This window comes from Ornithodoros turicata, chromosome 6 (genome assembly GCF_037126465.1).
Source record: "Ornithodoros turicata isolate Travis chromosome 6, ASM3712646v1, whole genome shotgun sequence".
Taxonomy (NCBI): Eukaryota; Metazoa; Arthropoda; class Arachnida; order Ixodida; family Argasidae; genus Ornithodoros; species Ornithodoros turicata.
The window spans coordinates 12,153,665-12,181,190 of NC_088206.1; the positions used below are offsets into that span (position 1 = coordinate 12,153,665).

General features: G+C 44.2%; 1 protein-coding gene and 1 long non-coding RNA gene across 3 annotated transcripts in view; one reads left to right on the forward strand and one right to left on the reverse strand.

Moving 5' to 3' along the window:
• Positions 1-12,060: 12,060 nt before the first annotated feature.
• Positions 12,061-27,526, reverse strand: part of LOC135399100 (uncharacterized) — a 49,335-nt gene continuing 33,869 nt past the window's right edge. Inside the window, exons 2-3 of the long non-coding RNA XR_010424194.1 lie at positions 16,081-16,229; positions 12,061-12,891 (exon numbers count right to left, since the gene is read on the reverse strand). This is a non-coding gene — a long non-coding RNA (uncharacterized LOC135399100). The remainder of the gene's footprint in view (positions 12,892-16,080; positions 16,230-27,526) is intronic.
• Positions 13,286-27,526, forward strand: part of LOC135399099 (uncharacterized) — a 90,844-nt gene continuing 76,603 nt past the window's right edge. For both annotated transcript variants that reach the window (XM_064630791.1, XM_064630794.1), the window contains exon 1: positions 13,286-13,589. The gene's annotated coding sequence lies outside the window, so the exon portion shown is untranslated. The remainder of the gene's footprint in view (positions 13,590-27,526) is intronic.

Below are 27,526 nucleotides of genomic sequence, written 5' to 3' on the forward strand. Positions count from 1 at the left end.
GTCAAAGTACCTTGAAAGCAACGAGTTACTTTTAAAAAGAGTGGCTATCCTAAATACTTTTCAAGATTGAGTATTTAGTATACTCTAATCAGTTACTTTTTCGCCCGATATCCCTTCACTTAACTTAAATACTTTTCGTGAGTATCTCGTACGAGCCTCACGCAGATATATGAAATATTAAAGTATTTCATAGAGATTACAAATTATAAAGTATATATGTAATGCAGTTTTTTAATACTACAGAAAAATATTTAAAAAATGTCACGGGGATTTAGATCAATATCTATATGCTTCGTGTTTCAGAGCCAGGTTCGAGAGAAATATCATTGCCCAGCACACCTCACAATGAATCGACCACCCAGCCTTACATCCGCAACCTAAAACCATGGAAGTTTTACAGCCTCGCGAATTCTAAGCGCCAATCGACGTTCTCCTCAGACATGGTCGGAAGAATCGAAGAGACTGGTTTCCTTCATCCAAGTACGTGACTGGAGTTCTGCATTAATTAGTCTAAGCTCAGCGGGTGACGTTTCGGGGTGGCTGGTCGCTCTGTCTTCTGAGTGCAACACAAGTCACGGATCCGTTGTGACTTGTTATGCAAACCTTACGTGAAACACAGGTCGGCAACCGATTTGCAGGTACATCCAGAGAAGCGTTATGCATGGCTACCCTGCATGAATGTGTCTCAACGTCACATATTTATGTGTGTACATTCGCGGTATATAGTTGCTTGGGTGGAGGTTCGTCCCGGAATAGATGTTATTCTGGTGATGATGTTTCGAGGTTATGCTACGGCTACGAAACGAGGGGAGATACATGTATTAGAACAACATTCAACATCACATCGTTCTTCATGGTGTGATGGTGGATGATGTAGATGAGGACCATCAGAGTAAATTTGCCGACCTATGGGTCCTTCTTATAGGACCTGTTAGGGACGTTATAGGACCTGTAGGGGGTATGAAATCGAACATACCTACAGCAAGAGCTTTTACAGGACCAAGGCACAATAGGCAGTATAAGAATACCAAGGTACCGTGCGCAAGGTACCATGGTACCCAAATGCTATTTTAGTAGCTATTTTAGAAGCAGGGGACTGCCCAGGAACAATGAAGATACATGCCAGTCAAATACGATTCTGAACATTACTCATCAACAACAGTAAAACATCATTACACATGTGTGTAAACCGCAGAATCTTTTTCGAACCGAAGTCCAATAGTGTCCAAAAGGTCAAAAGAGATTTGAGGGCATAGCGTTGGTGGGGTGGATTTGGCCAGGGACCAAGCAATTTTGTGAAAAGGCTCCTTATTTCATTCCCCACATCACTGCCAGCAATGGGGTAGAGTATCGCCCCCTGGCGATGAAACTTCCCATTCATCATCTCACAATAAAGTTGCTGTCGTTGTCCCTTTCGGACTTACAAGTGTCCCGTCTTCACAAAAATATCGGTGTGGAATCTTCTGACTTCGAGTTTGTTGAACCACTGCGTGCTCCACTGTCCTTTCGTGCTTGTGTGGCCGCTTTACTTACCATAAACCTCTACTACATAAGAGACCTTATTCGAACCAGGAAGAGACCTTACAATTTTACCGCAACTAGCGTAAAACCGACGCAAGCAGTCACCAACCTTGAGCCATCATCTGTAGAGTAAAATTCAGTAGACGGCCACGTTTTCCAACGCATCAGTCATAAAGGTGCCGGAACCTGCCCACTTTACGTATCTGACGTCTGACGCAGTCATTTACATAGGCGCCTCTGCTCGAATGCCATGCCATTCCACCCGTTCGTGTCTATGCTAATCACACAAGTTTGAGCTCATTTCAAGGCCTCTCCTTTTGCTTCTGTTGCACTGTAGTATATGGAGTGATCTACAAAGTTACGTTTCGAGGACGTAACTTGACCCTCTAAAGTGTCTATTTTGCGACGATATACACGATATACACGATATACACAGAGCTTGAAGATGTCCTGTCTCTTTAGAGTTAAATGGTGTCACCAAAGGGTTAATGCATGCAGTTTTAACGGAACTCCGTGTTGTGGTTCAGTCGGTATGGAGGGAACATGAAAGCGTAGTGTCTACGTGGCAGTGCGCTCTGATGTTTATGGACGAAAGGATGTATGAAGGATGTGATGTGAACGGTGTAGCAGTAGCGGTGGGTGATACAAAATATGAGGTCACGAACACGCTGAGGTCTCAAACGAGAAGTGCACGCCATGTACAGCATTCGCCTCATTTGTACGCATACTCTTTTTCTGTTTCTTTTTTTGGTTTCGATATCGGTGGTTGCGTGTCCTCTTACCTCATCCGAGGTTGTGGGTTCGAACCCGGTTGATGACGCCAGCAACTTGGTAGCATGCTAGCGCTTGCTTGGATAGGTCGTTCTCCGCCATTAAAGGCGGCCTGCCTTCTTATCATTATCGTGAAGCATTACGAATATCACTGGGAGGCGACACGTACAGGTTCGAATTCTGTCACCGGCTGTACTGTCTGAGGTTTTCCCTGGGTTTTCCGAAGACTTTCCAGACGAATGCCGGCACAGTTCCCCCTGAAGTCGGCCCAGGACGCATACTAAACCCCCTGTCTCCCCCTCCTTCTTGCTGTTCTCTCTCCATCTGTCCACGTCTGTACGCCGCTCATAGCCACAGCGCTAACACGGAATAAAAAAAAATACGAATACCATCATCATCATCATTATCATCACGAATATCTGCTTCGATATTTTCTATTCTATTTTCCTCTCCTTTCGAAGCAGAAGGTAAAACGGAGGCGCGTTTAGATGGGGAGTAGGTTTACACGTAAGGTGAGTCAGCTTATTTATTTATTTATTTATTGTAAATAAATAATGTAAATTCTAATAAATAAATAATGTGTGGCGACATGCTGCACGTACCGCAGATAATTTGGACCACTTGGAGTTCTTTTGATGTGCATCGGAAATCTCCGACACACGGTGCTGCGATGTTTACCTCCCCCACATTGCTACCGTCCTCGGCCGGGATCGAACCCGCGATCTTGAGCTCGGCAAGCCAACACGTTACGGACTGAGCTATACCGAGGCTGGCTAGACTCGTTTATGTTTATTTAATTGTTGCTGATTTTTAATATTTCACGCGCTTTCCATGCAACGCCCATAATCAATCAGTCAAGCACAGTGCTGAAGATGACGACGAAGAGAGTGACGTTCAGTATCTGTGAAGAAGAAGACATAAAATAAAAGGCAGAGAAGGAAAAAAAGTGAAGACGCCGGCCGCGCTGGTTCAGCCAGCTGCTCCAGAACAATTGGTGGATGTTATATCAATAACCACTGCCGCGGGTTTTTCCTGGGTTTTCCTCAGACGCTTTCAGACATATGTCGGCACAGTTCCCCTAGAAGTCGGCCCAGGACGCACATTTCCCCAGGGCGTCAGTCGTGACGTTGCCCACATACGTGAGGCCGACAACGGCAAGCCCTTTCACCACCACCACCACCACCACCACCGCGAGATGTTGCGAGCGATGTGTCTTAAAAGATGGCCGCAGTCACCAGGAAGTCTTCCAGAAAGCGCACCAGGGCGCTAACTGCGGATTGTCTTTTGCTGATTTGGCCAGTCCCCACACCTTATCCTCGCTGAGTATCGACGGTCCAGCTTATTGAGCGCACCCTTCAGAGGCAGAGGCTGCCTTGGTGTATACGCACACAAGCCGCACAGGCGTATATTGAGGGGACCGAACTAGTACTAAACTTTTATACTGCCTTCTCGGAGACTGAACTTCGACTGCCACCATCTTGATCATCATCAACTTCCTATGGTGCACGCAATATGAGCAAGAATTGCTGTCACCTGCAGCACCCTTGTCATCTCCTTACGTCACCACACGTGCCGTTTTCTCCCAGTTCGTCCAGCGTCACCGCGTCATTTTGCCTAAGCGCACGTCCCCCCTTCTAATTGGCCATGCGCTGTTGACACACCTGACGTCATTACACACATTGCTCAAACGTCAAAGCAGCGTTCAGCCTACACAAAATCGTATGTGTTTTTCTTCCGCGCTTCATCGCAACAAAAACGAGGCCTCGAACAGGACCACACATGACATCATCTCATGTTCTCTGAGAAACGAGGAAATAAATGCTGACCAGCTTGATAAGTGACGTCATCCGTGAAAAGTGAAGTTTTAAAACACAGAGGGCGGTGGAACAAGAACGCACAAGGCATCCACCCCCCACCCCTTCTTCTTCCTTGGTGTGGAGCGATTTGCAGAGTTTTGCAACTGTCAGGCCTTTTTGTGCGCGAAAGGACCTTCGAGAATGGAAAAGCGTTTTCGTAAGTGGCGTCTCCCTGCGGCGGAGCGAAGCGTAAAGTGGTCGCTTGATGACGGACATTAGGTTTCTTCAGATGCGCTATTCGATGGCTTTGAAAAAGGGAAAAACGGGTCGTTTCTTCTCTGCCCAGTAATTAGGTTGGGCCCTGGCGTGCTACGTTGCACTTGGGACCACGCTTTTGTGTGCTTGAGGACAACGTAGAGGGCGCAGTTTTGAGTTTCGTCACATAGAAAAGTGTGCTTCGTTTAAAGAAGTTTTAAGCTTACGTAACTTGTGAGTGCATCTTGGATGATGGAAGGATGAAAGGACGTGCTCTTTGATTTTTTTACATTTGTTTATTTCATGTTTTTCGATCATGTAGTGCTGGTTCGAGATTAATCTATTTTTGAGTGCACGTATACATGTAAAATACGTGAAGGACTTTTTGGTTATAGAAAAATGGTGGCACGTACAACCGAGTAGCTGGCTAATCGTAATCACTCGTGGGAAAGTAGAATAGAATAAAGTAGAAGTGAAAAAAAAAAAGAAACTAAATAAATATGTCCTCTATGTTAGTATGAGCATATATCGACCATCATGATAATTCTAAGTTACGTGCACACTAATAAAAATAAAGTGTTTGTATTTGACAACGTTCGGTGGAGCCTGTAGAGGAGAAAATTGAGATCGTAGAAGTGACACGTCACAAATATGACATTATGATGAGGATGAAATTAGGAGGCGTGGGAGATAATAGTATGGAAATGACAGCCACATTGGGCTCTGCGCAAGCAGCTGTATCTCTCTTCCTCTTCTTTATCGCTCTTATTTGAAACGACGAAGACATTTTCTGTGACTTCACAGTCGGGTTTGAAAGATAAGACTTTGTACTGCACTCTAAGAAAAAATGGAGTAGTTATTTTGGGGAGTGCATTGCCACAAAAAATTAGTCCCTCTAGGTAGTAAATGCACGGGCGTAAATGAATGTCACAGAGTGGGGACTGGTTTCAATCTCTGTTCTAACAGTCCCACAGGTACATAATTCGTGTGCATGAATGAAAATACTTCGAATTCAACCGTCAACCGTGATATGTCGAGTGATATAAAATCTTGCGGCATCCATAGGGCACAATTTGCCACGAAAGAACCGATAACTGTTTCTTATTTCATCCAATACACGAAGAGCCCATATTTACGTAGACTGATGCGTTCAGGAGACCATTTACGAAGTTCAGTGACTATTTGCAGTCCTGGGGAGTAAATTTCGAGGTCAGGGGACTAAATGGGGAGTAACTGCAATCTAGGGGACTGGGAGTTGCAATTACTTCCTATTTTACTCTCCTTCTTCTTATTATTATTATTATTATTATGCAACCGGATTATATTATATGCAATATTATGCAACCGGATTGTGTCCTAGATGTACAGCGGACTTTTCTCGCTTCCTCTCACTCGAAAAACAATGGAGAAGACTATTGAATAAAGAAGCTATGTGCCTTTTCGCGTTCTTGTCGTCATCGTCATTATCATCATCATCATCACTACTACCATTAGCAGCAGCATTCTCATTGTTGTGGTGTGACGAAATAAAAGGCAACGATATATCGAACGACAGCAGCAGCAGAACCAAGTTAACTTGTGCTTTACAGTTGAAATTGTTATTGGCCGCGGCTCTAATAATTAGACACGGATTTACGCGTAAGGTAATTCATATATTTGTGTGGCGACATATTCCTGTGTGCCGCAGTGTAGGACCGCGAATCATTTTCACCACGTAGTGTTCTAACGTGCGGCAGAAAACTCCGACAGGCGGTGCTCAAAGCAGTTTACTTTCCCCCACTTTGCTATGCCGTTGTCTTCCGGCAAGCCGGGCGTTATTCCTACGCGATTCCCTCGCATTTTAAAAATCGATTGCATGTTGCAAACCATGACTGACACCTAGAAGTAAAGCTTGTAGTGCTTCACTATACAGGACAGTATCCCTCGTATTCTCCACGTCACAACAGTCTGGTACGCTTCCGTCCGTCTGCAGCACGAATCTACAGATAACCTTCTAACTCTGATGACGTCATTTATCACGTATTTATTGGGAATTGAACTTGCGAATTGAACTAATTTGCTCCTCTTGCTCAAATGCCGCACGCAAGAAAGACAGCAGCAGCACACATGAGAAATCAAGTGTGTACCGAGTCCCCACCCCCATCACGCTTTCTCTTTTCTCTTTTTTATATCGAACCTAGGGCCTGAGCACAGCCAGAACAATTCTTTTTTTTTTAAGTTCTCAAGTCAAGTCAGTAGCTGAATTCATTTCCTCTTATTCGTTCTTATTCTTATTCATTTCATTTCCTTCTAACACCGCTATATTAGACACTAACCTCCAATGTAGTTCCCTCTGACATTCCTCATCTTCACACACTTTTCCTCAAACAAAATGCTCCATAGAACACGAAAAAGGAAATCAAAACGGGCGGAGAATCTTGGCGAAAGCGCGACATCGCGATCACGCCGTGGTCATTTAACACGTGGAGTTTACAAAAGAAAAACAGATAGAGAGAGAAAATAAGCGAAAGTGAAACAATCCCGCCTTCCACGGGGTAGTAGTTCTATCCTTTTTTATTTTTTTCGTGTATTTTTTTTTTCGTGAAAAAAGCAAAGCATCATCCTTTGATGACCTCACCTTCACTCTCCTATGCACTAAGCCACTTTCGCTTTTAAGTGCGGCGATGACGACTCTTCGTGCAGGACTGGGTCACTGGCAACAGTGGTCGCAAAAAAAGAAACGGAAATGGACACGGCGAGAGCATTGAGTCCTTCTCGGTTGACTCCTTCGTTCCTCCGCTGCTTGCGCACGACGTAAAAAAAAAACCGTGAAGGCTGTTGTTGTCCGCGCTTTGTTTGTGTGCATGCTACGACCAGGAGAAAATGTCCACTCTTATGTGGGTTAGATTAAACGCTCTGAGGGACGCGACCCCAAAAAGCTTCTCTCCGCGCGTGTGGTCGTGTAACTGAAGGAAAAGTGGATGTGATTTAGATAAAGAAATGTTTGTGTGTTTTGTTAGAATTAGCGGAGATTTGCCAACTGCGTTGTCCTTCGTTGGGAGCGGGGAGGGAGTCTCTCGAAACAGACGACGTGAGGTACCTTTCGAGGTGCCTTGAGGTACCTTGAGGTACCTTTTGCACCTTTCGAGTGTAAAACGTCTTGTCCTGCATAGCGCCCACGTTTCTAGTGTTTGTCCACGTTTCCATTGAAAACAGTGTTTCAGATGGGTGTTTTGCAGGTGTTTTTTGTGTGTGTGTGTGTGTCGCACCAGTGCAACCTACGTTTCCATGTTTTTCTTTTTTTTTTTTTTTTTTGCTATTTCTATTCTATTCTACCATTTTCGATACTGTTATTACACCTTTCAGCTGAGCGTGCGGGATTAAGAAAGGGTATTTATTTACAAGAATGTCCCTTTTACGCGCTGGATAATGCAAAAAAATAAATTATTTTGCACGTACTGTAGACAATTACTCATCTCAATCTGGGCGGTGGTGGTGGTGGTGGTGTGTGTGTGTGGGGGGGGGGGGTTCCCCCTTTGAGGCGTGGTTAATGTCGTATTCTTGCAGCTTTTAAGTTGATTATATTGAGCCCTAGGCTCGATAAGCATGCATCGAAGCACTCTGCTACATTGAGCTTGCGTTCCCCTTGTGCTTGATTTCTTGCTTGTTGTGCTGTACACCTCTCCAAGAACAGTGACACTAGAGTATTCACTCTGGAAAAACAAAGAAGTACTTCCAGCTCAGTGTAGCCGTTTGTACTGTGACAGTGGTCGTGACTCATGACCTATACCGTGTGCGGTGAGACCATCTACTGTAGTTTGCTTCACTCCGTTAAATGTTTACAGCGTCTCCTATTTGCAGTATCTCCCTCACTATTTCCTTTCATTTTGTCAAAATTACGTGAACACAACAGCCGGCAATCTTCCACGACTGCCAAACTCTCCAATCTATTTTCTCGTAATTTACACTACGTGTTAATGCCGTTTCAGTGGCACTTTATTCTGTTCGAGAAGATATTATTAGCCAACATACGTGGCAGCTACGGTGAGGGGCGGGGTCTAGACCCTGGGTTTGCGGGGGGGGGGGATCCTGGGGGGGGGGGGGCTCCTTTGTTGAAGCGCGTAGTGGGGGAGGGGAGAGAGGGAATTCCACTGTATAAACTGACGTTTCGCAGGGGTGGCGATCGCCCAACCGCCGCCCCCCTGGATCCGCCACTGGCTATACGGTCAACTATTTCATTTGTTCACCGGAAGTCCGCAGACGATTCCGAAGATATGTCTTGTCCCCGTGGAGATTGCGAAAGGTGCCACCCTTCTTAGTTAGACAGTACACAAGATCATTCGTTCAGTAAGTTTGACAAGGACACGACACACGAAACTCTTTGCTTATTCGCCTGTTCCGAGGCAAGTCATCGAGGTAACGTTACTTCAAACAAGTATTTGGACAAGGTTTGGACGTTTCGTCGCACTAATGGACATGTTTCCAACTGCAAATATTTCGGAGCCTATAGCTTCTTAATTGATTTCATTTGTTTCTAATCCCACTGCAAATGAAACAGAGAACACGACTTCTAATGGAAAAATTCGACATGCATTCCCAACAGAAAGACAGACGCTTATGCGCGTGTGTTCACACGGAAGTTCGTACTCCAGCGAAAGATGCGGAAAACGCAATTGGTTTTTGCTGCCACATGCGAGTGCGAGCGCTCAGCGTCATGTGTTTTCGTGAACTGGCAACTGTGGGGAACATCATTCCGTAGCAGACGACAGGAAAAGAGTTGCAGACGGTCGTCTGCTAAGTGTCCACTCCCGATATTCCGATACCATATGCGAACGCGACACACGGCGGAACTTCTGCCCCATAGCAGCTTTTATTTTTTATTCTTCATTCACCGGAATATTCTTTGAGGATGTCGCTCGCATGAATACGTTGTTGCAGTCACGTGACTTTTGCTATTTATGGGGGTGGAACTAAACGCACCGGCAGATCTGCGACCTCAAGAGACCCCTCTCTGTAATCAGGTGACCGCAGAATAAGAAAAGTGAACGTGGTTGAGCAACCGTAACCACGTTTCCTTTCTTTTGTGTATATATAAGATGTCGAAAATGTTCGTAGGCGGCGGCTGTTCTATAGCGCGCTGTACTAAGCACAAGCCATGCGAATCAGATAACGTGAAATATGGCTGGTTTTGTTTTGACAGGGACGAGATATATTCGAAATGGTTCTCTTCTTTTCCGGTTTCGAAGCGATGTGCCAAACAGTGCTGTCGAAACGCGCTCACAAGGCTTGCACTGCAACCAAACGTACCAACTTCGCGGTCCATGTCCTGGTTCTCTCGCAGGCATACACTCCCTTTTTGGTGAACTAATTAAGATTAATTCAATAAAAAACAAGACGGTTGAGAACATCTATTTAATATACAAAACGAGCTAGACTTTCGTGCAGTTGACTGTACTTCTGCAGGTTTCAATTTAATCAAAAAAGGTAATACAATAAATTAATCAATTTGTTTACTTGTACCAAGTGTAAACCTTTTTAGCGTCTTGTAACACAATAATTTTTCACACTTCTCAGCGTGTAACACGGATGTATTTGTAAAGAAAACAAAAATCTTTTTGTTTTTAAATTCTGGGCGACCAACTGAAAGGTGTGAGAACAGTGTTGAAAACGACACCTACTTGAAACAGCGTTTTAAATGGAGTACACCCTCCTGAAATGGCGCGGTTGATGTAGAATATGCCCTTCGAAATGGTGCTTTAACACATCGTTTAGGAAGATGTTTTACAAATAGGCATCATGGAATAACGCAACAGAACGGCAAGGACACAGCGACATCGTCTGTCCTTGTCGTTCTGGTCGCGTTCTTACATAATGCATATCTATAACGAACGCGCTCTCTCCTTACCTTGTCGTTAGTTGTTTTACAACCCTCTCTTCTATACGAAATGAAACTTACACTACAAAGATCTGTTCCATGCGCATTTACACCAGAAAGGTGCTAAAAGCTCATTGTGAACCAGCACATGAACGGAGAGTGACACTGACTGTTCTGATGACGTTAACGCATTGCCTTGAGTTTGAGGTAAAGCACAGGAACATTGTTATGTTCATCGACACTTTTCTGTATTTACCCTACGACCTTTTAAAACCTCTTAAACGCAAAGGTGACCTTTCCTTTCACGTGGAAAGTATCTGTTTCGCGTGCAGCCACTTTCAGTCACAATGTTTTTTTTTTTTTTCTTTTGCAGATGCACATTTAATTGCGGAGAAAAAAAGAACAGAGAAACAATACAATAAGAAACGCATTCTTCAGACATCCTACGCTGAATTCGCCAAAACAAATCCGGTTTTGAGCACGCCTTATCCACTTCACTTAGCACACACACACACACACCATAAGGCATTTTCGGGCCTCCGCGTCCTGGCACTTTCGTGCAAATTGTAATCACAAAGGGGCCTATAGCTACACACTCACGCCTGCAGTTTTACCGCGTGGCCACTTTATATATAGCCCAATAGCTTATTCGGTTTTACTCTTTATTGCATCATAATTTCCGCTTTCGCTCCCTCCCTCGGTCCCCAGAGATTGAGAAATGGCAACTTGTTCAAACAAGGAGGTGCCGTGCAGTCCTATTACGTTCGGGGGGGCAAATGACCTTTTCGGTTTTTTTGTTACACACCTGACGTTACAGGTAAATGCCCTTGCTTATCTTTTTCACGCGAAATTCAGAAGTGTAATTGCAGCGAAAGAAAAGACGTCCAATCAACTCTGCTCCCTATATGTATACTACATGAGAAGGTCACGAGCCGTTTGAGGCTCTTATGAAGAGTGATGAATATCCTTGTATAAAGGATGCAGTCGTGAGCATCATTTGCATGCTAGGGGCCAGTCCATCATCTTCGGAATCCCTTACCAGGTGGACCTTGAAAGTGACCACGCTTGAGTGTGCCGGAGGAAAATAAAATGGCGTTTTTTTTTCTTTTTTGTTTTTTTTATGTGCGGTTTACGTGCAACCCCCACATCGGTGGTATTTAGATCGGGCTTAATGACGGGTGGACATATCTGATAGAAATGTTTTCTATTTTTATTTTTTCCTCTTGTGTGGGAAGATTTTGGTAACGGTCTTTCTGTAGCGGTGAGCGGTCAGCCGGAGATCTCGATGTTATACGAAAGAGGACATGGATGCTTCGGAAGGAAACTTAATGTGCGGTGGCCTGTTTCATTTATTCGTGACGGTAATGCGCTATCGCGAGTGCTAGCCCACGAAAGGAAATAAAGTTTAAGTAACGGAACAGCAACAACAACTACATGAATATGACGACGGGATGAGGTGATTAACCGCAACAATTGCGGTACCATATACCTCAGTGGATGTGGGCTAACATATGAGTGGGATGACGATGAAAAAGATGAGGCATACACGCTCGCACACACACATGACACACGCAAATGTGATATGTCACACGCGGGAAACGGAAAATGCCACGATCCTATGCAATTTCAGTGTTCTCAGTGCAATTCAGCGCTTCTATCTCTTTTTAGTATATACTACATCATGTAAGTTGTGACACTTTGGCGTTGTACTTTTAGGCTAGAGTATTGAGGAAGAAAAGAATTCCATGCATCCATTACCCTTTTTCTTTTTACTTTTTATTTTGCTGTAAAACATGGAATGCAGGCTCCCATCGATGCGCAAATAATTTTTATTTTATTTTACATATTCATCATAGGTTAGGCTGTGTTTTTAAACGAATGATTATGTCATTATCGACTATATACTACGCAAATATTTTCATTATGTGGAGTGCAGATGAGCAGTCCTATAGTAGTGCTGTGTCCACCATATTGTAGAGCTGATCTAGAAATAGAAGATTATGCTGGAGGGCTTGTACCGTTTCGGCGAAGCTACATCTTCGCAGTTCAGGAATAGCTCAGCAACTTGGGGAGATCGGGATCGGGATCGGGATCGTCGCTGGAGCTGATGACAAGAATACTTTTGGCTGTTAGGTTCGTGTATTGTTACCAACTGATGTAGCATTTTGCCGACCATTACTGGGGCCACAAGGCGAGAGTGTTCTTGATCTTGTAATTGGACGAATACTCAGTTGGGATTTGCTTCGAACTCGAATTTTTATCTTATAGCGCATGGTGCAATGATGGCCCACGAAGTCTTGCAGGACGTCAAGTGATTCAGACGTGAATGCAAGAGGACCAAGTGCCAACGCCAGCACGGCTGTTGCTTGCAGTATCTTTCCTCCATTTCGCTATTGGTCAGTGTGCTCTGTGACTCCTTCAGGATAACCAAGGCAGTTATGAAGACGGATAAGGATATATCCCGTGAGTCAGATCCTGTTTTCATGACTCTGAATGTCAATGCAGAACAGAGGGTCAATGCGACATCGGTAAGCGCCCAACTCAGACATTTGAGCAACCTCCGGGGTCTTTTCATCGTCACGAAGTGAGTCCCAGCGAACCGTTCATATTTCCTCCTGTCATTCCTATCGCAAAACGAAATTAATTTTTGGTCGCTGCGCAACAACTTCCTCCAAGTCCCTCAGAGCGTAGAACCTGAAAAGAACTTTCACGTTAACGCAATGCAAATCAGCCGTCCGGGACAATAACCGCGAACGCGTGACTCACCCTCGCCCAACAAAATCAAAACATTTTGATGTGTTTTATATTCGCCAGATGGCGCCGCGAGCAGCGGCGTTGAGCGCGTCGTCTGCTACGGCCGACGCGAACCGAAACTGAACTTTTGCGCCGCTTCCCATGTCTTCTGCTGGAAAACTGTGCAAGTAAAGTCAATATTTAACTCTATGTGATGTTAGCTGAGCAAGAGATAAGTATATTTGGAAGTGTTAAAATGAAACGCTAGTGAGGGAAGTACGTTACGTGACAGCTGTAAGTGCAGCGACCTCGCACGGCAGGATTTCTCAAGCCGCTGAGAGGCGGTCGAACTTGACAAACCACTCTACGGGATGTTTCTGTTCGGACGCTAGCATTTGCGTGTTGGACACCGGCTGTGGTGGTACAGCTTTTCACTGTGCTGTCCGTTGTGCATCGCTTCTCGCTACATTGGAGCACGTCGTCTGCTAAAGGATACCGAAGCCTTTGACTCGTCGCCTTGGGTTTACGTCTTGTGGATTGAACCGAGCTTTGTGAAGTGTTGCATTGCGACTGATATCGAGTGGATTTCTCTTCGTATTTTCGATAGTGTTTTCTGCTGGACATTAAACAGCCTAGTGGTTCTTATTCGTGGATCAAACGTGAGTATGGAACACCGTGTTTATTTACGGCGGGGTTTGTGTGGTCGTGTTGCCAGACCGGTTTCGCTGTCCTCGCTACGCGAGAGGCCTTCGTGCTATAAGTTCTATAATGGTTTGTGGCAATAGCGAAACCGATCGATTTATCACTACCGCGTCGCGCTAAAGAGAGTTTGGAGCGGGTAAGGAAACGAAACAGCCTTTGTGATAACGGTGTACGACACAACCCGTGACTACGAAATAACCGGTGTTCACGCTGGAGTAAAGGAGCATTTTGCTTCTATTTTTGGAAAAGCGCGTGTCGCAAGTTGCAGTGCAGCTGTCATCGGCTTCCCGCGGAAGTATAAAGTACATAATTGTAGGCACATAACACCTAATTTGTGGCGAGAGCGCGGGGCAGCCATGGTGATGCTCACGTGTGCGAGGTTTAGAGTGTAGGTTGTAGTATAATCTTGTAAGTAAGTCTAAAGTATAATCTTGTTTTGCTGTCAATATTGCGCGTTCACTAAAGCGCAAAATTCAGATACCAAAATTGTCCAATACGAGTTTGCCTGAGGTGCAGTCATAAACAGAGATGACACCGTTAACTTTAACTCAATAAATTTTCGCACGCGTTTATTTTCGTCTTGGTTTTCTTTGGCTGAAAAACAAAATATTCACATTTTGTAGCAGGGTGACGTCTCTCCCTAGCGCACCGCTTGTAATTTTCGGACAATTTCCTGAATTTCTCGCTGTTAGCCAGCTAATTCATCAGACAAACTTAATGCACCACAAAAGCATAAATTAGCATTGATCTCGGCTGATTATAAATACATGCCATCACCAGGATATACGTGAGAGAACTGATGTTCTGAGTCTGGAACAACATAGAAGGGACAAATACATAGGAAAGCCTCCAATTACCTAAGAAATTAACGATGAAAGATGAAAGTCACAGCTGGCTAACCTTTTCAGTGACTTTCATCTTTCAGGATATACGTGTCTGCGCTCGCTACATAACGACAAGCAAGTTCTGAGTCACTTCTTCCTGACGAGCAACGAGAAAGAAATTTATAAGTGATGATGACGGTGAGGATGATGATTACAATGGCATTATAAATAATATAAACCGTTCCACTGGTATACTTCGCGAAGCCGCAGTTATGAGAAATTGTTATTTGATTTTCTCCTCACGAAGCGCCTTTAACAACGCCAACGAGCTGAAACAAAGCTACAAAATAACAAGCTCATTATAATGGGCATATCCACGCCCCTCACTGGAGCAGTAATTAAAATACTGATGAACACTTCACTTTCGGATGCCGGTCCGAAGGAAGGCGTTTGATTGGTTGGTTCGTGCCTCGTGTGAGCAGCTTGGCCCAAGTCGATAAATCAAGTTGGACTGTAGTCGTTCCTATCCGTGCGACTGTTGAAGGAAAGCGGTTACAATGTATGATGAATTGGATTGGAGAATTCAAAATTCGCAATCCTTTCGTTTCGCCTGGTCAGTGACAGATGGATTGCTTTACGAGGTTAATGTCTCAAAGCTTGCACGAGGCGTCTTCGTTGTGATTATAGGTCTTCAACTATGTCGCTTCCCTATGGGAGGGTAGAATGGATAATCAAAGTGAAGCGTTTCTTTGTGGCATGCACAACTGAAATGGAAACAATCGTAGAATGTCTTTGGACATGCGCTCTCGTTCTGCCATTAGCGAGTTTTAGGAACGTGTTCACGTGAACGGCTCACACGTTAAACCAACCGCATTATGCCTTTATAGTGGGGTTGATACCACGATGCTGATGTTTCATTTGCCAGATTCCTTTGTGGTATCGTTTTCGTAGAGCGTCGGAGGCTCGCTGTAACCTGCACGTTAGAAGTTTACGGTGAACTTAAAGTTACATGTAGTTGCGCCTTTTCCATTAAATAATAACAACAAATAGATTACGTCTACTGAATAAGTGTTTCTGGCAGATACACGAAACGTATTCAAATATTCCTCATCCATCATCATTCATAGCAGCACGATATGACCGTGTGGATACACCGCACGCTTGTTGACAGTATGTGCCGCCAGGGGCTTGCCGAAGGCTGTGGAGGTGGAGGGTTCGAATCCTCCCACCGAATGCGCTGTCCGAGGTTCTACACTAGGTTTTCCCGCATTCCACTGTTCCCCCGAAGTCGGCCCAGGAGAAATACTAATCTCCATTGTCTCGCATTCCTTCCTAATATCCTGTCCCCATCTGTCCTCCTCTGTACGCCCCTCACAGCCACACTTGCTTCGCGGTGCCCACACGGAATCAAACAAACAAACATAGAAACCTCTTTATTCATAGGCGACCTAGTAAACCTACATAAAAGCTGTCTTCGAAAATGAGAAAAAGTGATCTAAAGAAGAAAAAAAAAAACGTTGTTCAGCGACCCTGAAATTGTTAAGGTATGACTTTGCGCAACTTGTCACGTGTCCGTCGATGAGAACACACGGTAAAGAATATAGCGGGTATACCGTATACCTACCTCTCGGGGAGCGGTTCTCTTCTATTCTCTGGGATACAAAGGCACCAACATACTCTATGCGAGAGATGCATGACATCATCCTTTAGCCAGCAGGGCGATGCTGCTTTTCCTGCCTCCGCAAGCAGACTTTTCCTCAGAAGGTGTTTCTTCTTTACCATCCGATGCACAAAAAGAAACATGTCAACGACAAGGACAAAAAAAAAAAGAAAAAAAAGAAGAAGCGATAGAAACACATAGACACATCTATCGTCTTTCTTTACTGCTCTGCATGGGCTTTGTTCCTACACTTTTATACTTTTTTGTATTGTTCTCCGTAGTATATCTTACGTCACCATGTCGTCGGCGTGCAGACTGCCTTAAGGGAGCGATATGTACACATGACCTTGGATATAGCGATTGCTGAAGGCATGCCACGAAGATAAAAAAATACAGCGTGGGTATATACTTGCACGGCTGTTGCCGTTATACTAGCGGTGGGCACATGTTTGTACATTGTGTATCGAATGGATGGGCTTAACAAAGGGTATCCCATAGTCGTTATTACCCAATACTTTTGCTGTTATTTTGTCTCTGCGGTTGCTGTACAAGAAAGAGAAACAGCAACAGAAAGTTTTACAGCGAAGGCATCCAAGCGCTTTGAGGCCACAAAGAAGTACGGCGCCGTCAGTATACATGCTCAGAACCCATAAAATATGTTGTGCAGTCACGGCTCCTTATCTTTTGGTGCGGTGATTATTATTTGGTGCCTATACAGGAATCTCCAAATCTCACAAAATACCTGACAGAAAGGAAAAAAAAAGAAAAAAGAAAGACTATTCCCTGCGCAGAACTCTGCTTTAGGGTACCCTATTCTTAAGCTCTTCGGTATGCCATCATTGCGTAGCGGAATTGACAGTGTAGGCTTGTCCCATCAGACAACATGGCTCCGTTGAAACAGTTGTGAGGGTCTGGTTCACCGATAAAACCAGTGAACCGAAACTAATACGTGTCGGACGACGGAACCCACTGAACTGTGGTGAAAGAACGGAGGATCCCCCTACACCGGTCCGCCGCCGTTCCAGATTAACGTCAGGAGCAGACAGCATGTTGGGCTGGACACTTTTGTGAGACCACAGAAATTGGTACCGGTCATGAGCCAGCCCGGGCTGCACGGTGATTTAAAGAGTAGGGTAATGCTCGCCATTACACTGTGTAGTAAAATTAAAAATGTTTAATCGGGTAATGTGACCGTGCTATGACATGTAAAATGAATCTCTCTTGGGAACCGTTGTTGTTGTTGTGATACTTACAGTCTCCGTTTGAGATGTTTACTATATGACCGTTATAGTGTGTTCTTGTAGGGTACAGATACCCTAAAATTTTGACTGGCCACATGTGGTAGAATTGAGGTATAGAGTATCGCCCTTGACCGTGAAACTCCCCAATCATCATTATTGAAATCAGTTGTTGTTACTACTACATCACCGATGACAATAAGGATAGTGTATCTCCCCTAATGTTCTTGACCATTCACTGGTGGAGTGTTCAGATTTGTATGCTTCACTGCCTTCCATGCTTTCGTTTTTCTTTGCTTTTCGATCTTTTCTCACTCACTGATTCAGAACAATTTCTAGCCTTCGTCTGCCTTGATAGCCACGCTGGTCTCCTTCATCTTGATACGACGAAAATACGGTAACACACGCATGTGCAGCAAAGCAAGTGCTAAATAGTCACGTCAAGCAGAAATCACTCTAAACACTGGAAACGCAAACGAAAAGTTGCATTCCAAAACCCACGCTCAGTTTCTACGTTTCTTACCTCTCTTTTTCTCTCTGTCTCCCATCTAATCCAGTACAAACCTCGATATAACGAATCCTCGAACCTCGATATAACGAAACCCACAGGGAACACGATTTCTTTCGTTGTGCCGAATATTTCGTTGTGTCGAGTCTGACGAAATATGACAGCCAGTTGTGGCAGGGAATACAAGTTATTTCGCTGTACCGTGAATTTCGTTGTATAGCGTTTCGTTATATCAATGTTTGACTTATTTCATTGAGTTATTACCGTATTCAATGGGTATATGATGTATGCGAATCGGAGCAACATTGTTTTCGTTCCTGCTAAGTATTAGTCTAAAATCTGCAATCCGAAATGGCTATATAGCCACTTCGGACTGGGGATACCTAAAGGCTGCCAAGGTCGGCACTGATCAGGGGGACAAAAAAAAAAAAAAAAACCGTTACAAGAGCCTTTATTTCTAATGAGCGCGGCCAGCTGTGCAGTGGACGACGCCCAATGCGAGACGAAAAATCTCCCCGCATAACTTATCCGCACCTGCTGCCAGTGGCCCTAATATACCTCTTCCCTTGCACGCACAGTATACCAGCAGAGCGTGTCCTTGCCTTGTGCTTTTCCTTCGTTGTTTCGGGGTAAGTTTCCGCTGCAATGTGCTGGGTGTGTGTGTGTATGTTGCATTGCATGTCGTACATCTTTGTATCCGTGTGCTCTTGGCCGTTCCTGGTTTAAACGGTTCCACGCCTAATTGGGTTACAGGAGTTCAGGGTTTGAACCCAAAAGCAACTGCTACTATTCAACTACATTAATGACGATGAGGCGAGGTGTTTCACCGCAACAACAACAACAACAACAAATAAGTAATGATGATGTAGTGGGTTGTTGTTTCACCGCAAATGCGGTACCATATACCTCAGTGCATGTGGGATAATATATGAGTGGGATGACGATGAAACCGCACGCACAGACACATGACACACGCAAATGAGATATCACGCACGAACCCAGCCTCGGAACATTCATCGCTTTTTCCTGGTGGGTTCCTCCTGTGCTTTGGATTCATGTGCTGTATTTATTTATTTATTTTTATTTGTTTGAAGTTTGCATTGAGTGAGTAAGAACCTGATGTGTGAAACAGAAGAGAAAAAGAAAAAAACAAAACAAATACATCACCTCAAATCCTGAAACAGCTTTCAGTTCTGCACGCGTTTCGGCTTTTAATCAGAGCAACGTCAAACTACTGTTATTACAGACGACATCGTAACAATGCTACAACCTATAGCCTTCAACAACAACAAAAAGTCTAAAAGGTTCACACATTGAAGGTTAATAGCTATAACATTGCTGAACGGGCTACCAAGCACAGAATATTGTACTATCCCACTTGGAAATATAAGCTGGTCCCGAAAGCATAATAATCTCATGACGCAATGATCCCGAATCATGTTATTCCTTTTCACAGGCTGACATCATGTTGCTGATCGTTGATTTGACAGTTTCCGTTTCGTCCGTCCTCTTCCGTCAGTATCGCTTTCGTGGAGTATGTCCGGTCTGCTGAAACCCGCTATTATAGTCACATTACAATGCAAAAACAGTAAACAGATATATTTAACCACATGCATGTTTGTTTTTAAACTGTGCAATCTAATCTAACAGCGCCTTTCTGCATGTTTGTATGTGATCTCGAGCGTTAAATTCCCCACCTCCTTTTTTCTACCCTTCCCTCACCAACAAGTAGCAGGAGCACGTAGATGCAACTTAGACGACGGGAACAATTTCGCTGTTTCCTACCGTTGTTTCTTTTGTCACGAACACAGTGGCCACCTGATCACATCCGTGCGATTCCTAATGCAAAAGGCGAAAAGAAAACGAAAGCAAAACAAATCTTTTGTTACCGCCTCCTTCAAAGTAGTTTTCTTTATGGCCCCTTCGGAGGGCGTATGGCCACCGCACAGCTTGTGCGGATGTATTACCTACGCTGAATACGCTGCGCCTGTACATCTAACCAGCACACGTTGAAAGCAGCCCATTGTCTTTCGGCAGCCTAACAGATGTTAACCGCACTGCGTATCGCTATCGTGTCGAACTCACGAAACGAGCGTTCGGCCAAGATCAGCGCAGATGTTGTACGCTTCGATAAAGAAAAATCCCTACCTGTCGAACGGGCAGTATATATACGAACGGGGAGAGAGAGAGAGAGAGAGCGTGGCATTGTTTGCGTGGCGATATCGTTCACGATACGCTGGTGTGGGAGGAAAAAGTGATACAGATTTCTTCACTGGAACTAGTTTGAGAAGATGGAATTGTTGATCCGTTATTTTCCTTTTCACGCTTTCGAATGGTGTTTGTGACGGCTTCACGCTTTGCTGAGTTAAACAGTATAACCTATATTGCTTTCTTCCTAGCTTCTTTCTCGCCCAGTACAGCCGATTGCCTGGTCACGTGGTATAGCTTGGGAGATACTACTGCAGTGAATGTGTGCGTTTTTTTTTTATTGAAATTCAATTTAATTCCAATACCCCACAGTGTCGACTGGCATAGACGGGCGGCAGGCATCGACAGGCAGAGTATGTGGTGGTGTAGATGCACAGGGTAGATGCATTTTGCAGATTACTTGCAGCATTCCACACCATAATCACATGCGAACACAAAACTCACCAAGATTACTGTTGTGGACAGAGTGCAAAGGACATTCGCTAGATTCGTGTCTTGTGTATCACTCTAAGAAGAAAAAAATGTGTACTTTTAGTCCTTTTGTGGACTATATTAATGCGTTGAAACAAGAATTAGTCCATTTAGGGAGTAAATGCACACGACTAAACGAACGGCACAGAATGGGGACTGCATTTCACGCTGTGTTCTAACAGTCCCGTATGCATACATCGTCCTGTGTTACAAATACGTTCGTGTAGTTTGATGTTAATATTTCTCTGACTCCATCTGTTTTGCATTGTTTATTACTTATGTTCATAGTGCACCTCCGCGTAGGCTTTCGCTGTTGGGAGGCACGAAATAAATAAATAAATAAATAAGTAATTCATATGCATGAGCGAAAATACTTTGACTTAAACCGTCAACCGTGATATCTCGAGTGACATAAAATCTTGCGACATGCACAGGGCATTTCGCAAGAAAAACCTATATTTTTTCCCAATATTTTTTTTTCTCTTTGTCACATCACCGTCACCTCTGTATGGGTGGAAAATTGCTAAGTTATCTAAGCTACGTATCAATAAATGTATAAATGTTGTCTCGCGACGTAAACACCCAATTACAATTACAATAAATGTATAAATAATCTGTCTATGTATGCTGTAAATAAATACATAAATAAATGTCGCCTTATTCCATCAGTGACTATTTGCAGTCCTGGGGAGTAAATTTCGGGGTTAGGGCACTAAAACGAGGAGTAATTGCGATCTAGGGGACTAGACGCTGCAATTATTCCCCGTTTTGCTCCTTTTCTTCTTTTTCTTTTTTTTTTTATGTCAGTGTAGGCACGGTTATGTGACATGGCGTTGTGCGCCACTGCACAATCGAAGTACTCCAGTAGGCGAACGTAATTCAATACGTGCTTCGGTGACCGCACTCAGCATAGTCTTCAGGCACACTTCGCGCAAACCGTCAGACATCCCATATGATTGACGTCATCCTTGAAACCCATACGCGTGGCGGTTACTATCGGGAGCCTTCTGATATAAAGAATGCGTAGGCAAATGCAAAGTCAATCCTTCAGCCTTTCGCAAATGAAGCGTGTGGGTTGCTACATCAGTTTCGAATGTGTGCTGCCCATGTTTGCATATCCTGTAGCAATTGTTGGCAGATATCATACCGTTAGGCATCAATATGCAGAGGTAACAGGAGTACAGACAAGGACTTGCGTCTCGGTCTTCATTTCGATTTGCGTGATTCAGTTGACGACTTGGTCTGTGGTATGATTCGATAAGCAGGTCCGAGACAGTAATTTCTTTTTTAAATCATCTACTGCGTGCTGCGATCCGGATAAATAAATGCGTGTACGAATGGTATAAGACGCACTATACAGTGACTTGTGTTACCGCCCCGCCACGGTGATACGCAAACATTTGCTCCGGTGACCGTACGTGCATAAAATAGCACTTCACTCTCTCGCTGAGCAGTTAATCAATGAACTTATTGGGCCACTATCCATAAGTCATGTGCGATTTGGTCAGTAACCCTTAATAATTACTTATGCGGGAACGTAGTGACACCAGATTACTAGTGAGATCAAATCTTTTACTAGTATGCTTGTAAAAAAACAAAAAAGAAAAGAAAAAGAGAAAAAGCGGGACAGAAACATCGCTGTTCAGCCAGGAAATCGGAAAGAGTTATGTGTGTACACAAAAAGGTAATAAGTATCTGGTAAATTTGTTTAACTTCACTGTCCATCACTTCTCAAAGCAAAACACATTACTATAAAAAACGATGACGTACTAAAACTATTCCTTATGAGTTCTAGAAGGAAAGCTTGAGTCAACACCTATTTCGCCTTAAAATAATAGGTAATAGATAATAAATTAATAGATAAGTGCTTTGCCAATCTTCGTTCAAGCTATCTATACACGACAGAGAAAAATCGCAATCTCTGTAAATGCCAAGGCGTCCTTAAAGCTATAAACCTATATATCGCGCCCGCGACAGCAGACACCGGAACAAGCAAAAACTACAACTACAAAGTTCTCTCAGTACTTTAATGATCAGTATTTTATCCCAATTAACTCCCACGGAAGCAGCACTTTCCTGCTTTTTAGCAGAATACACTCACCGACCAGGAAGCTCACACCTACTCACGCCTTACGCACGTATAGTTCACGCAAGAGGTAGCGCTTGACTTTATATGGCCCGCTACATATCTTTCGCTTATGAAGACAATTTCTCACCTGGAACAAAAGCGATATGTGCGGATAATATACGCATTTAAGGGATTTATCTCTCGATCTCGCGGCATCACGATTTTTCACGAGAACAACGCTAAGCAGATTGTCTCGTGTGACGTAAAATCTCTCTTTCGCTGTGGTACTATCGGCCAGTTCCATCGATTCGGCCTTGTTTCTGCGGTACACCTTCGTTGTTTCCCTGCATCGTATGCAAGCTTAGCGTAGTTTTTGTTGCTGTATTGTTTTTGTGACCGAAAGCCGGTGAAGCGGTTAGATCGTTTTCTCGGCTGATCTAGTTTGCAAAGTCCCTTACGAATGCGGTTGAGTCTCGCAGTCGTGCAGGTAATAACGGGTCTTGCGCTTTTTTTAATTTTTTTGCTTGGTTCGCTTTGTAATGCTGCATTGTGTGTTCGGAGACATTTATGTAAAGCTAGAGTAACCGATGTGTTCGATAAATCGTGGCAGTAGTTCGTTCTTAGCGAGCCACGAAGTTGAGACAGTGTAAAACACTATGATCTTTCGATCGCGAATATGTGTTTTCGTCGTTAGTTGTTCCATCGTACACGGAGATACTTATGCAAAGTTCGAGTAGCAGATGTGTTCGATATATCGAGGCAGCCTTTCGTTACTAGCGAGCGATGACGTTGAGAACAGTTGAGAAGTTGTTGAGAAGAAAAGTTGAGAAGTTGAGAACAGAGAAAAGTTGTTTTCGTCTTTTTTGTCGCTTCGTTATTATTTACGTCTGGTTGGTTGGTATAAAAAAAATTTGATTGGTTGATTGACTGACCTATCGATTGATCTCCACCGTTTCTTTGCTTTAAAACGATCCGTGCGAGAAGAACCTGATTCTGCATAATTCGCTCCGTGCCCATCTTTGATTTTCCAAACATATACATGCCATTTCCGAAGGGACTGATGAAGTCGTATATCAGTACTCAATATAACCCATTTACAACGTCACAAAGTAACTGTTTGCTGCCTTCGGAGCAACATTGAAAGCAATTTTCCATACCAATGATCCAACATTCATTAACGCGATTCATTACGTCGATGGACACTAAAGAGATCCAGGTGGAACACTCCCTCTGTGTGCCTAATTAAGGTGTTACTTAATGAGAATGGCGTCATATATCCAGCATTCAACCATATAACCGTGACATATCTGAGTGGGCGGCTCGTGGGTCCTTGATCGACAAGTAAACTACCGTTATTTCAATAACCCCATTTACATGTGATGGGTGTGAAGGAGGTGTGGCACTGTAACCATTTTGTCCTTCTATTAACGTCTCGACGTATAGAACCCTCAAGGCTAATTAAGCGGTAGCGGTTCCTTATCTAGGCTCCCTGGTGTACTTCTGAGAAGCGGAGACTTTCGTCCGCGTCGTCTTTTTCTATGTCACGACCATCTATGCCTTTCGGGCGCAGCATGCCTGTCTGTATCTGCTATGATTTTATGACAGATTACGGTTCAGGCATTATGTATAAGATTTTACTGCAGCTTCATATCACACCAGACAGGAAATCTTGATAAGTTGATGCATAAATTGTATTAAGGTATAGTGTCGTCTAACGTGTACGCTGGTCACGTATACATTTGAATGGAAGGCATTGCCATTGCTGCGATTGTTCGTACGAGCGGATGGTTGCCGCGTTATCTTAAACGCAGTGTTAACATTCCCTGCTTTCCGTTCAGTGACCTTCCTTGATAAACCCGACCGGTGATAACATTTTTGATGTAACCTGGAATTAACTTTATTTCAATGACGTGTGCACAGAGGACGTCGCATGGATATGTTTAAATACTTTAAAAATCATATTGGTTGTCGATTGTGCTTTGCGAAAGATATGCTTTATTAGCTTAAAAGTTTATTAAGTTAAATGCTTTATTAGTTAAAAATAACTAGTTAAACTAAAAAATTAAACTAAATTAATAGTTAAACTAACGTGAAAGGCAAATATGTTTAAATTAGTACACCACCATATTTCTTATTTCTCAACCAATTAATCAATCTAAATTAGTTTTGAGTGTTGCGTGCTAAAAATTGGTTTACGTATTATGCCTTCAAACTCTCATTCTTCTCCTTTCTACTCATGACTAGAGAAGAGCGCGGGTAAGTAAATTCGTACCCGCAACCCACGGCCTCAGATGCGGGTATATACCCGCACTACCCGCTGACGCCGCGGGGAAAATGCGAAAAAAGTCAAAATTAAGTCAAAGTGAAAGTAAGTCCGAGTGGTGAAAGGTTGGTTTAATGAATGCGGGTAATTTTTACCCGCATCCCGTAGCGACACCGAATTTCTACCCGCAAACGCGGTTATACACCAGCACGCTGCGCTCACACCTACTGATGACATCCCTTTTTCGATCCCCCAGAATATGACTGAATTGGACCTGTAGCGTAGCTCATATAAATTGTTCGGCGCAGCATGATCTCTATTATCCTTGCGCCAGTAAAATCAAATCAAAATCCAAGGGATTCCCTGGAACCCTGACATTGCGGTGTCGTCCGCAAACGACCATTCTGCTTCATTTATATCCAGGGTGTCTATCACATTGCAGCCTTCAAATTGACAGACTTTTTCCGGCGTTTCACTGACTATACTGCAAACGCGTTCCCTGACCAAAACAGAAGGGAACTCGGCGCCTGCTGCTAACGTTTTGATACAGATCCCCCTTGAAACAGCAATTTGTTGAGTATTAGCAAGGTTGCCCTACTTTTCAGCATCTGAGCTTGTCGTATTGGCGAACTCCTACTCGCGGCAACTCGCGATTCGCTGCGCATCGTCACAGCACTTCTCTGCGATTTTCCCTAACTTCACCTGCTTTTTTAAAACCAAATTCCCCGATAATTCCCTGACTTTTCCAGTCGCATCAAAATTCCCTGACAATTCCCGGCTTTCCAGGTTTACCAGGTTGGTAGAGACACCCTGATAGCGGTCCTCATCTGCTTCCTTCGTATTCCCCCTTCTGAATGGGCAAAGGTTTCTTTTTTTTTTTTTTTCACGGCGGACTGCACCCCAATTTGACGGCTATGATACGTGACCGAAACGCGTCAACCTCAACCGCGAAGGTCTGTCGCCCACAACGGAAGGAAGCCCGGGAGGACTGGTTTGTCCACTAGCTTCTTCCGAAGGTCGTGAGCCTCCCTTATCACTTCTCTCCAATGCATCTTCGTCGCTCTGTTCGTGACGGGCCCGACACGGGCCTCAATTAGTGAGCCTTTTTGTAAGTCCCACGCAGGAACAGATGACTCTGCCCGATAACTGATTGCACGGAATCGAAAAATAATGAAACCGAAATGGTCGCCGGTCGTTGGCCCACGATGTCGAAGTACAGGCTCGAAAAGCGTGAGATGAAAAGCTGTGGTATGTGAAACTGGGAGATATGATGTTGATGTTGACGAAGAAAAATAATAGGGAGAGATTGGATATAGGGAGGGATAGGAAGATATAGGGAGATATGATTGTTACCTGGTAGCGCGCTCGCAATTATAATTGGCATAAATATGCATGTGCTTAATTAGGGGAATTGTGGCGTTCGGACGGTATTTGGAGATTCAGATCGTTTGTGCGACAATTAAAGATAACGTAAGGAAATTTTCTTTTTAAATTTGTGTTAGGATGAAGCGCCTTTTTAGGACTGCGATAAAATCGAAAAATCGCCGCTTTGAGCAGAGACATAGGCAAAGTAACGATATAGTTATATTGGTGCTTGTGCTCGTACACCGGAAAGTCTGGTGGTCACTTCAGAGAACCGGTAGTTAAACGGGTATTACAGCTCCTCATTGACGATGGTAGCGGTCGTTCAACCAATTGCAGGGCGCCTCCTAACTTTGGCCAGCAGCCTAACTAGCGCTACAGCGTTCAGCTGTCGCACGGGCATTTCAAACGTCATTCATTTCAATGGTCGTTGAAACGAATGACGATTATTGCGGATGATCGCGTTTCACCGACCTCCATCGCGTCGAGGAGCATTCGAGACATGGTGAGGCGATGGTGGTGGTGATAGAACTGCATGCTGTAGTCGGCCGCACGCTCAGGTGGGTAACGTCACGACCATCAAAGGGGGGTTCATGCTTCCTGGGCTGACTTCACAGGGAACTGTGCCGACATTCGTCTTACATTTACATTTGTTTGAGTCTGAGGAGAACACAGGGAAAGTACCCGGACAGCACAGCCGGCGCTCGGATTCGAACCCTTGTCACCTGGGTCAGTGCACACTCTAAGAAAACAAAAAAAGGAGTAATTTTACTCCTCTTGGGAACTACAGTCGACCCCCGTTTATCCGGACTTCATTTATCCGGATCCCGCGGTATCCGGACAAAAGGCACGGGAACAGATTTTCCTCCATGTATTTTGTTCTCGTTTATCCGAACTTCAGCTTCCGGACTCGGACAAGAATTCCAGGGAACGAAAGTCGAAAATTCTTGTAATCCAGCTTCAGTTATCCGGACTACCGTGAGTAAGAGGAGACGCTGACCCCACTTCGTCACCCTTTTCGCTGTTTTGGGGTTATTCCCGTCACACGTCAGGGACCTACATTCCTCCGTAGGGGAGACAACCGTGCACGATGACCCCCTTCTCTCTTTGTGTGCGTCACGTTGACCAGTCGAGTCATTTGGAAATATCTCGAGCAACTGTCCGGTTCTAGAGGGGAAAACTCCAACCCGAGGGCCTGCTGCTTACGGCCCGTTGAGCTGCGATTCCTGATGCAGAGACTCACTGCGACTGCCGTAGATGATGCTGCGGTTTCTGACTACGTTGACGTTCAT